Source organism: Amphiprion ocellaris, chromosome 23, assembly GCF_022539595.1.
Source record: "Amphiprion ocellaris isolate individual 3 ecotype Okinawa chromosome 23, ASM2253959v1, whole genome shotgun sequence".
NCBI classification, from domain to species: domain Eukaryota; kingdom Metazoa; phylum Chordata; class Actinopteri; family Pomacentridae; genus Amphiprion; species Amphiprion ocellaris.
In genome coordinates this window covers 5,043,402-5,055,784 of record NC_072788.1, presented here as the reverse complement: position 1 = coordinate 5,055,784, position 12,383 = coordinate 5,043,402, and the positions used below count along the sequence as shown (strand labels likewise).

Here is a 12,383-nt window from a genome sequence, read left to right as displayed (position 1 = left end):
GAGCGAATTAGATCAGGAATGAACGGTTTTATTCTGAAATGTGTGTGAATGTAAGTGTGTGTTGGTTGGATTGTCGGGGGGGGGGGGATCTCACAGCAGACGAAACCGCAGCGATGGATCACCTTAGGCGTGTGCGCGCGCGCGTGTGTGCACGTGTGAACGCGCACCGCAGCAACGGATCAGTTTTGAATTTTATTTTTTATTCTAATGATAATAAAAATGACTGTCGCGCGCCTTTATATAGAAGCTGGTGCGCGCGTCCAACTTGACTGGTGGCCTAAATGACCTTTTTTTTGGCGTATGACAACCTCTCTCCCCCACCACCTAAGCCTCACCCCCCCAGCCTCACCCCCTCCTCCCCCTGCATTCAGACTGTGATGGTGCTGAGGACGTGACGGGAATGACAGTGATTGACCGGCGCTGCTCTACATGCCAGCAGCGGCTCCCTATCGCATCTCAATGCTCCTGTCAGTGCACGGGGGCCACCGCCACCATCATCCTCTAGCCTCCTCCTCACCCCTTTCCTCACCCCTGTCTCCCACTTCCAAAAAATAAACCCCACAAAAAAAATCTCTCCTCTGAGTGCAGCATCATCCACGCATCTGTCCCCCTTTTTCCTCCCTCCTTGCCCTCCCTCCATACCTGTGGGGTAGTAGCCAGGTATGATAATCACAGCCGAGTTGCTAGGAGACAGGACGGATGGATGATGAAGAGGGGAGGTTTGTAATTCCCCTCTAAAAGAAGCTACCTGTTTGATTTGATTGGGGCGTATCTGTTTATTTTTTTTAGTTTCTTTCTTTCTTCACCTCCTCCTCCTCCCTCTATTGTCTACCTTGGCTGACCGGGAGCGTGCACGGCTGGCCACTTCATCATAGGTAGGGGGCGTGTTCCGGGAGAAGGTATAGAAAAAGGGATGATGTCACCGTGTCTGCCAGGCTTTTGTATCACTCTCCTTCCACCCAGCGAGTGCAGCCGCGAGGGGTCCACGCCGGCACAGGTTCCATTTTTTTGTCGTGGATTCACGTATGACAAAAATATGGCAATCGTCGAAACACCATCACCTTCTTCTTCTCCCCATTCACACACAGCCTATTTACATGCGTCCCATTGTCTGTTACAAATCCATTATCACTCCACGTCGCACGCACACAAAGATATTTGCTCTCAGAGGCTTTCCCCGAGACAAGATTAACAGGCTGTGGTTTTTATTTTTGCTCTGTGAGATTTAAAATGAAGGGGAGAATACACTTACTTGAGTGTTTTTTTTCTTCCCCCAATCAGAGCATCCTTATCTCTTCATTAGGCCAGTAAAACAGTATTTCATAGCCTGCAATTTGCACACATGTAATTGCCTACCAGTGCTAATGATTGGACGGTTATTAGTGGAGCTGCTAATTAAAGCTTCGGTGTATCAGGATGTTTTATTTAATGTCAATAATACGCCAACTGTCTCCATCGGCAGCACAACGGGAGTGATTGATTGAGCGTCTCGGGCCTTGTGTATATATACCAAGCTGGTAATAAGTCCCAAGCAGGCCCCGGCATGAACGCAGCTGTTAAATGTTACTGCACAATCAATCACCGCAAACTCTACCACCTTTAACTTACTAATGAGTGTCGGTTGGACTTGCAGCACTGCAACGACGTGGCCAGAACCCCGGCCTGAAGTGCTGACTCGGACAAAGGGCTCCGGTGCAGGTGTGCCATTTGTCAGCTTCTGTTCTTTTGTGCGGATCCAGGCCACGAGCTGCCGTTACTGTACGCTCTGAATCACCCGGTGAATCACAGACCTCAGACGGATTCCTGCGTTGTGCTCAGCAAAGAAAAATATTCCGACGTTGGAAGAGTCAGACACTTTCGGGGGGCTCTTTTTCTTTCTTTTCTTTCTTTCTTTCTTTCTTTCTTTCCACCCAGAGAAAGAAGGGTTCCTTGGGGGTTGTTTGATCAGGGAAGCGGTGGTTCAACGGCTCTATGTGTAATGTTAATGACTCAAAGTGGGCTGTAATGGTTCAAATAAAAATGAAGAATTAGGGAAGGCTCATAAAGAATCCGGAGCGGCACTAAAAACACTCTGTTAAAACGGCTGATTTACGACATCTCATGCGTTCTTGCCAGTAATCTGTAGCATTTTTCTTTATATAAACTCCAATATTTTTTGCATTTTGCTTCAGATTCACATGCAGTAAGTGGAGATGTGGTTGGTGCATGGATCCTTTTGCACTGCATATTAGAATCCTTTCACCATGACCAGAAGAACATCTGAGCAGTTAGCTTGAGCTAATCTCACATAGCCAACCGTCCGACTCATTAAACTCATGTAGATCAGAAGGAATCCAAGAACTAACTTTAGGTAGAGCATAATTGGACACAGTGGACACTAATAACCACCAAAAGTGCACACGGGAGAACCTATTTCTTCTTAGATCAAGGCTATAAGAGATGAAACGTGAGCGGTACTAGCTACTGTGGCTGATAAAGATGAAGAAACACCTCCAGAAACTTGTGAAGATCCTCCAAATGGATTACTACTTTTAGAACTATTAGTATTGTTGGGCAAACTGGTGACATATTTAGTAAAATTCGTGATCCGTGGTGCACATGGTTACTTGTCACTTCAATTCTCAGATCTCACATCGCCAACCCTCTGACTCATTAAACTCATGTAGATCAGAAGGAATCCAAGAACTAACTTGAGGTAGAGCATAATTGGACACAGTGGACTCTAATATCCACTAAAAGTGCACATGGGAGAACTTATTTCTTCTTACATCAAGGCTATATGAGATGAAACCTGAGCGGTAATAGCTACTGTGGCTGATAAAGACAAAGAAACACCTCCAGAAACCTGTCAACATCTTCCAAATGGATTACTACTTCTAGAACTATTAGTATTGTTGGGGTATCATGATCTGTGGTGCATGTAGTTACCAATCACTAAAAACGAACTTGGGAGAACTTATTTCTTCTTAGATCAAGGCTATATGAGATGAAACGTGAGCGGTACTAGCTACTGTGGCTGATAAAGATGAAGAAACACCTCCAGAAACTTGTCAAGATCTTCCAAACGGATTACTACTTCTAGAACTATTGGTATTGTTAGGGTATCGTGATCTGTGGTGTGTATGGTTACCTGTCGCTTCAGTTCACAAGTGCATCCTGTTTCCGCTCTGATTTCATTCTCAAAATCATCAAAATCTCTCCTTCTTTTAGGATCTGCCATTCTCCATCCGCCATTCCGCCCTCTGTTTACAATATAACTAAAAAATCTCAGAGTCCAGCGAGCATAGATCTAATTGTGTCACAAACAATCTTGTTTGTGCCTCTCTGAAAGTTTGAACGCCGCTGTTAGTTATTTATTTAATGATGTACGATTCCTCATACGCCGCATTAAGATCGACGTGAGATCATATACGCGGCGGCCTGAAGCTCCCCGCCGTGGTTTCGAGGCTAACGAACCATTCCGCGGTGCCTTACTGAACCCTTACCGGCTCAGAGTGTAGATGTGGAGTGACATATGTAGCGAGGCAGAAGTCTGTTTTTAATTTCGATCCCGGCGAGCGAGATATAAGCTCCGCGGCATCCTACCGTTAATGAGCGAATTCAGGTCATGCTTTTACGGGATTTTAAATGAAGCCTATTTACTGAAAAGCATCTCTAATTGACATTAGCCACTGAAAGCAATCACTGAGCCAGCTGTTAAAGCTCAACCTGGGCATGGAGTCTGTAACGCTATAACATACATCCACGGCTGTTGTTCCCCATTTGGCTCCATTCAATCAAGAGATTCTTGGTATTTCTGTCCTGCTGTGGGTTTGTCAATGTGTGACATGTTGATTGGGTTTTCCTCGGTTGATGTGTTTGTTTAAGGGCCAATCCTCTGGTCACAAGTGTCCCATAATGCTTTTTGAAGTTGTGGTGAAGACTTTCAGATGATCGGGTAAAAAAAAAAAAAGGAAAAGTTTTGATTTGGATAATTCATCGTCAAACTTGCGGTCAGATATAAATCCAATCCACACTTCCTCGGCGCATCCTCAGCAGCTATACGTGGATGTTTCTCGAGTGAAGCCCCAGGATTTAAAGGCCTGCCCCGTAATCTGATTGTGTTTGACAGGCCGGGGGCATGGAAGTTATAAAAAGAAATCGAAAAAAAAAAAAACAACACACACACACGCACGCAAATAAAAAAAACTTCCCCTTAAAAATGTTTCTTTATGCAAAGTCCCCCGAGCAAGAGAGGAACACTTTATCACATCTGACTGAATCTATTGGCCTTGTTTTCCCAAAACTGCGCGGCCACATTTCTGCAGCGAGAGAGGAACAATTTGGGGTGATGGAGGGAGTGAGGGAGGGGAGGGGGAAAAAAGTTATGCAGCGGAGGAGAAGGAGATGGGGGACAAAGAGTCTCGTGGGCAGGTGGGCGATCGAGGGTGATTAGAGTGTGTTTTCTGGTGTTTGTTTTAGAGTGAGGGGGGGGGTGTTGTAGTTGTGCCGGATGAAAATGAAAAGCAAGAGGAGACGAAGGAGGGAGGAGGAGGAGTGGTCGGGAGGCCAGCGGCAGAGAGAAAGGGACTATTACTCAGGCCTGACTGCTCCCTCAGTGGGGACAGTGAAGCCGCTCATTCAGACAGAATATGTTCGGTTCAAAGACTACATTCGCGTTGGAATCGCAAAAAAAAAAATAGAAAAAAAGTGATTGAACCCACATCTGAGGTGCCAGCCGAGCGCCCCCCCGCCTCCGCCGAGGTTAATTGCCATTAATCACCCTTGTTGCTCCTTTCCCCTCCCGACGTTGTGCGATCCTTTTGCTTACCAAAGTTCATTCCTTCTCTCTTTTTTTTCTGCCCCCCCCCCAAGCCCCCATCCCTCGTCTCCTGGACTTCTTTCAGTTTGACTCCCCCCCTTCCTCCTCTCCTTCTCAACCACCACCACCACCATTACTCCTTCTTCTTTCCATCTACCCCTCTCTCTCTCTCTCTCTCTCTTGCCTCTCTAATAAGTTCCAGATGTGGTTCTTGCATTCCTCTGGTCGGTGGAGAGAGAAAGAGGAGGAGGGGAGGGGGAGGAGGGTGCATGAGTCGGGGGAGGCAGTGGGGGAGGGGACAGGAGGAGGAGAGGCACATGAATTAAAACGGGGAGCGCATGATGAGGAAGAGGAGCGGCGGAAAACATGCGTGTTGGGGGAGATTGTGCATGTGTTGGTAGTGGTGGGGGGGTGCATAGCTCTGTCCTGTAACCTCAAAAAAGTTTTGGGACATTCTCCTCCCCCTCCTCCTCATCCTCCTCACCCCTCTCCCCTCCCTCCCCTTGTGCAGGAATGTGGCCGACGCTGATGATGTCACTCGGTTTCTCTGCTCCTCGGCAGGCTGAGAGACACAGAGGGACACGGGGGAGACAAAAAAAGAAAAAAGAGAGATTCGACTTGCTCCATCCATCTTCCCCCCCCCGTATGATAACAACATTAGGGTCAGCCGTCTAACTAAATCGGTTACCACGACACCGCAAACCCCGCCCCTCGTAATACAACAGCCTGCAGGCGAAAAAAATTTGTTGCAAATAATGAGTCTTAGTCGTAATGATCATGAAGGCGAGTCATTAAAACGATGTTGTGCAGATGCATTCCTTTTGTCAGAGACTACAACTCCCAACTTAACTCCGTCCCCTCAGGGCTAAGCTTACTTTAACCCGGCGCACAAACCTTCTCAGAGGCAGATTAGACTTAACCTCATTTGCATTTTAGCAAGTCATCTCCAGTTGATGGAAGATACACTGCGATGCTCAGAAGTATGTGACCTCCGTTTCTGGAATCCGACTGATCAATTTGCTCCCGTTCAGTATCTGATGTTGATGCCTGAAAGCTGCCAGTTAACCCGAAAGGTGTTGGATGAGGGAGCTTGAGTTCTTCCACAAAAAAGGAAAAATTTCTTCGTACGCTGACATGGTGAAACAGGGAAGTGTTGCCACGAAGCTGGGAGTGCGCTGTTATCCAGAATGTCATTATGTTCTGTGCGAATAGCCCTGTTTCCATACAGCTGTCAAGCAAATTTGAAACGATCTTTGAAATGCTGCAGAAATTTTTTAAAGAAAAAGAGAAAATGTGAATTGGGCTTGGTTCCATTAACATCCATAAACTAGGCTGCAGTGTGTATCAGTAATCTTTTAAACAATTCATGGTTATTTCACAGATTTTCCTTGTTTTGTTGAAGGTAATAACAAGTAAAATCACAGAAAAAGAGTATTCATTTATATATTAACAGAGAAAAACTGGCCAAAACTCTCTACACTGTAAAAAAAAAAAAAAGTTGTTTTTACGGTAAAATTCCGGCAGCTTCGGTTGACAGAATGCGACCACAAAATTATGGTAAAACATTTTCTACATTTACGGTAAAGGAATGTATTGATATTGTTGGTTTTAGGGTTTAAAAATGTGCTTCATTCCATATTTTATTGTAAGAAAAAGTTTTACCTTCAAAAATTTGAAAATTTACATGAAAATACAATATAAAATACAGTTTGTGACCTGTTATAATATTACAGCATTTTTCCATCATCAGCACAACAGTTAGTGTATTTAACATTAAATATATGTATTTTTAGCAAAAATCGTCGTTATAGCCGTCATAAATATTAAAACATATATCAGTTATTAACACAAAAGTACATCAATTTGACTGGTAACAAACTGTATTTTTTTACATGTAGTAAATGCAGATACTTGTTATGCATGTTACTTGTTATAAATATTGCAGCATGTTTCCGTTACCAGTAAAACAATATGTACATTTAAGTGGGAAAATCTGCATTCTTTTCAAGAATTAAATGCCAAAATTACAGTATTGTTATAAATATTATGGCATTTTTCCATTAAAAAAACTGCAGGAGTCGGGAAATGTATTTTTTTCAAGAGAAAAAATATCTTAAAAAAAACACACTTTTCTCCTGATAAACCTACTTACAATGATTCGATGTTAAGTAAACTGCATCAGATTGTTTTAGAGTTTACAGATTTTTACCGTCATGGTTTGACAGTTTTTCCCCATAAAATATACAAACATTTTTTACAGTGTACATTAATATTTTCTATTAACAGCAATTCATTCTTTTACATTTAAACATAAAATTTCACTATTTTTATTGTATTTAAGCAGAAAAAAGTATATATTTTACAGATATTTAGTATGAAAGATGTAGAAAAAGTATATTAAAGATGGAAAAATGGTAAATAATTATTTGACTGTTATACATATTGTCCCTGTTTTAGTAAATTATATAGTGAAAAACATGACATTAAAAAAGCAAGCAGACATCAAAAATCTGCGTTTTTGCAAATACCTAAGTGAACTGACACTATTTTACTGTATTTAAATCAACTAAAAAATATCTGAATGCTACAGTGTTCCATTGTTTTAATCTATTTTTACAGGAACCCTTGCTTCCAGATTTTTCCTGTTTCATTGTGGAATTTAAATTTTTTTTTTTACAGTGTGCTATGTTGTAACAAACAAAATCCATCACTTCCCAACTGCCAAAAATCCTCCAAGATGAGGAAACAAACCAAATTTAGGTCATCTTTTAGACAAAAATGGAGAGCCGTGTTAATGAATTTTTTCAGGAAAATTAGAATTTTTCTTTTCCTGTCAGCCGGTTTCAGCCATTTTTCATGCAACCTGGAGGAAAACACAATGAAAAAAGCTGAAACAGCTGATCAGTCAAGTGAGGTACTTTCAACACTGATAATTTGTTCTCGAAAAACTACAAAAACCACCTTAAGCGAGTGTAAAAACTTTCCGAACAGACTTTCCTATTGTCTACAGGCCTCAACCTAGATTCCTCCTCATCTCTCTTATCTTGTTTTCTGGTCTTTTAGGCTGTTTGCTATCAACAAAGCAGCCTCCTCGTCTTCGCAGCGACACGATGCACCGGTGGTGATATTGGCAAGGCGCTCTGTATGAATATTACTGCACTCTCAGAGGTCAAGGCCCCGAGCTTTTATGGGATGGTTTTTGTGACAGATGACATTGCAAGAAGCTACAGTACATACCAATAAAATTAGATTGCACTGGATTGAATTAAAGCAGACCTTGGAGGAGGTGATTTATTGATGGGACGCTGCTTGTAAAATAGTCCTGCTGGATTCCATCTCTGCGCCGGAACGTGAGCTGGATCGAGGGACTATCTGAAAGCTGTCACAGCTGATGGCGCGGATGCTTGCTTACTAGATCACGTGGGCTTTTGGAGGCGGAGTGGCTTTAGGAATGGGGCTGTGAGGCCATAATCAATGGGGAACCACTGCTGGGAATTATGGATTCATTATGATATCGATTGTGCCAGTTGAATTCAGTGGCGACCCGTGAGCCGCGAGCTGCACAGTGCACTGCTGCAGAGTAGCAGCTTGATATGTATGTATCCTCTTGTTCAGGCTTATCCAGAGGACAGCTATTGTTAGTTCTGGTCACCCTTGGTTACAGCGGCGTATTCTTTGTCAGCCGCTCGGCATGTTGGCCGCACAAAGGCCCGTGGATTACCAGCGACCGGCCGGCTTTCCAGCGATTGAGCATTTTCATGTGCCCGTAATGTGTCAGATGCCTTGTCCATGAATTATCATATTACCCACCACTGATCACGGGGGGTTGCCATGGCCACTGTGTCTATCATTGTGTCAGTGGTCCTCACAGGCTGTAGCCATGGCAACGACGTCTGTAACAGAGGTTTGGTACAAATAAAGCTCTTCAGATGTGAAGCGAGCCCCAGAGAATGGAAGGGTCGCACACACACCAACACACACTCAAAAGAAAATTGGCGTGCACACCTTCACAGGAGCACATGTGCTCTTCTGGTATCGAAATGGGCACACAAAGCGCCGGATTAATTTTCCCAAATAAACCTGTTTCCACAGCAACCGTTTTGATAGTAATAGAGAGACGGAATAAAGATTGAGCACTGATTGAAGGAACAGAGATGCAGGAGATGGAGAGGTAGCCCGTCGAGGGAATAAGGTGGAAGGTTTGAGGGGCGAAGGAGTGATCATTGCTAAGTAGGAGACAAAAGGAAGTGAATGGGGAATGAGACGGGGGGCAAGGCCACAAAAGAGAGGAAGAAAGAGAGAGGTCGCTAGCTGCAAGTTAGGGGGAGGACGGCAAGGTAAGATGACAGAGGAAGGGAGTGAGCAGGCAGACAATGCGGCAAACAAAGGAAGGTTCTCGGAGCCTTTCTCTTTCTGGCTCGCTCTCCCCTCTGCCCTAATCTTCCCTCTGCTCCGTCCCCACCTCCAGGAGACACCTTTGTGTTTGACTGACACGGTGTCTGCAGGCTCAGTGGGTCGCCTCCTTTCACCGCCCGCCTCTCTCCGGCTATGTCTCTTGCTTTTGCTCCTATAGCGCCGTCACCATGGTGATGGGTTATGATGGCCATCCTGCCAGGCGGCCATGTTGTTGAGAGAAGACAGGCACAGGTGGTAGAATTCCCACAGCCGGGTGAATAGACGGAAGAAGCTGCATTCGCTGGTGCACAGGCACAATTCAGAGCTAAAAGCTTTGGTTGATCAGTCGGTAATTCACGGTGGTGTTGATAATGATGATTATTTTGGCACTATAGTGGACTATAGTTGAGAAAAAGAATTTGAAGATGTTACTATTAGCTCAGTGATGGGGTTGTTATGTGATTTTATTGACCTAATGAGGCTAAAACCAGCTTTACATACATTATCCATGCAGTATATGATGCAAACATGCATAACATGTACGTTGGCTACATGCAAGCATAGTGTGAGTGCAGCTTTTCAGGAACTGCATCATCTGTGTTTACAAGTTTCCTGCATTAAATATGAAAAGTTGAAAGGATCTCGTACACGCAGGGACAGATTCCGGGAGAGATGGATGTGACTGACAGCTACATGTATGTCAAATGAGGAGGAGGGGAGTCGGTGCCGCATGACTCCTATAGTTGCAACTTTGTCCCGAAACAATGATGTCATCCTCCATCACACTTCACAGCTCCGTGTCTATGGACCTCGCCGCCTCTTTGTTCTCCCGCTCCTGCATCTCATTTTCAGGCAGCCCCTCCATAACACCGACACATCGGCCACACGCGGCAGCGATATGGAATTAGACAGATAACAAAATCAATTTGGAGCGGATTGACTAACAGCGACGAGAGCGGGGAGCGAGGGCGAAAGAGAGAAATAATGAGAGGCCGGTGCGGCCGCCTGACTATTAATTGAATAGGTGGAGGGAGGATGAGGTCATTGGAATGTTTTTCAGAAAAATGGGTGTACCGAGCACGAGGGAGGGTTTCATCAGACACACAGATGCACATACACGCTTCACAGACACGCTTGTACAGAAAACTTTTTTTGGGCAGTTACTTTCCACGTCAGCTGTTGCTATGGTGACGCAAGACTGTGATCCAGCCGAAGCGGGGGATTGGCTGGAGAGGAGCGAGGGAGAGGAAGGCAGGGGGACTTTGTTGGAGGGGTACGGCGGGGGTACGGGGAGGGGGCCAGACACAAAGATAATTAGATCGATGCATAACAATCCACGCAAATGGCATTTTATTTAATAGCATCTGATTCAATGAGGCTGAATGCCACCAGTGAGCCTCTCCCAGAGCGCCCCGCCGCATGGCACCGCTTCCACAACCTCGTCTGCCGTCCCACACGGCGAGGTGTGGCCAACCTGGCCTTCAAAAGGTGAAAAACAAGCTTTGACATTCAGCGCTTAACCACGAGGCGTGCGGCAAATTAAGAAATGCAGGACGTATAAGCAGCACCCCGACTAAAAATAGCTCTTTGCATGCGTTATACCCTTGCAGTAATTTTCAGTCACAAATTGACGGTTCATTACCTTGCTATTAGAACACCATCGCATGGTGTGAGAGGTGCTCTGGGGCTAAATTGCTGTGGTTGTTCACACTATGGCGGCGTGTGGCCATGCTTTTGGTGAGTCACCCGGCGAGGCACTGTGCACTTGCCTTTGGCTTTGTGTCTGCTTTGACGAGCAGAGGTTGGTGTCTCAGTGTCTGCAAAGGCTGTTGTCCCCGGTCCCAGATTAATCCTAATCCCCTTCTAAACTTTGACAAGGGCCGCACTTAATCCTAGACCAAACTGAAACCTGTTCCCAATGAAGATGAAGATGCTCCGCTGGCTCGACGCTTTACTCCCGAGTTGTGGTGTAATCCATGTTCAGGAAACCGCCTCTGCGTGTCGATTATATGTTTGGGGTTTTGGAGCGGTTGTGTTTGTGTGTGTGTTGACAGGAAATGGTTAGCCCATGTGGTGAAGGTTAGGTCATCTGTGCTGCCTGTTTTTGTTTGTGTGTGTGTGTGTGTGTGTGTGTGTGTGTGTGTGTGCGTGTGGTCATGGTCACAGCCCTTTGCGACCGTCGTCTTTGTGTGGACACGGTGCTCGGAGTCTCCCGGTGGTATCTTGGGGATCAGTGACTCAAGGAAATCAGGACACACTCTAAATTTGTCACTGCAGCATAACCCACATAATGAAAGAATACAAGCTCCCTTTGCATACACTCCGCCTGCCTTGCCTTCGCTCTCGCTACTCTGTGCGTGCAGATTTCCCTCTTTAAACACACAGACACCAGCGCATACACTCATGTTGACAAGTGTTAACTGGGTAATATGGAAATCAGAAGGCGATGAGCACATGTTGAAATGAGTCAGTGTTTTCGGTCCTCAGCCTTTGCATGGGTGTTTTCTCTACAGATTGTGTAGCCTCCACTCAGGAGTGTTCAGTTTGGATTATGTTTGTGGTTTACTGAGGCAGTTCAGGGAATACCTCCATCTAACATATCTGAGGTGGTGGAGGAAAGGATTTGCTTGCCCTCAGGCTACTGTCGAGGTTGCGGGGTAGTTTAAACCTAGCTAAACTCTCTTTACACCCTGCATATCTGAGAAAAGGCTTTTCATGCTTTTTATGATGGTGTAAATCCACACTGTACAATCTGCTAATTAGCTTCAGAAAATGCGCATTTCATCAAATTAGGCTGCATGCAGGAAATTAAAGCACAAATCTTTAGCATCTACAATTACCTTTTGTTTCGTCTTTTTGCAAAATTCCATGCTAATTATCCATTTCTGAACTTAATTACCTCTGCTTTACCTCTATTTGCACATTCTCAGCTTGGAGCCTATCTTGCATTTACATACTTTACCTTAAGTATTCTTATAAAATCTGGACAAAATTTGCACATGAAAAACAGTTGCAGGCAACTTATTTGATTTATCTGGTGCAAATGGAGCATTATACTCCAAATGAAGTGACCAGAATATAATAAATAATAGCTCTATTTTTGCAGTGGAAGTAAAAGAAGCAAATGATAACAACAATCCCATGGAGATTTATCACCAGGGTGAGGAGTTTCTGTCAAATTTATGGA

General features: G+C 44.6%; 1 protein-coding gene across 4 annotated transcripts in view; it reads left to right on the top strand.

Moving 5' to 3' along the window:
- Window positions 1–12,383, top strand: part of kirrel1a (kirre like nephrin family adhesion molecule 1a) — a 37,037-nt gene that overhangs the window by 347 nt on the left and 24,307 nt on the right. The gene's annotated exons all lie outside the window — the stretch shown is intronic.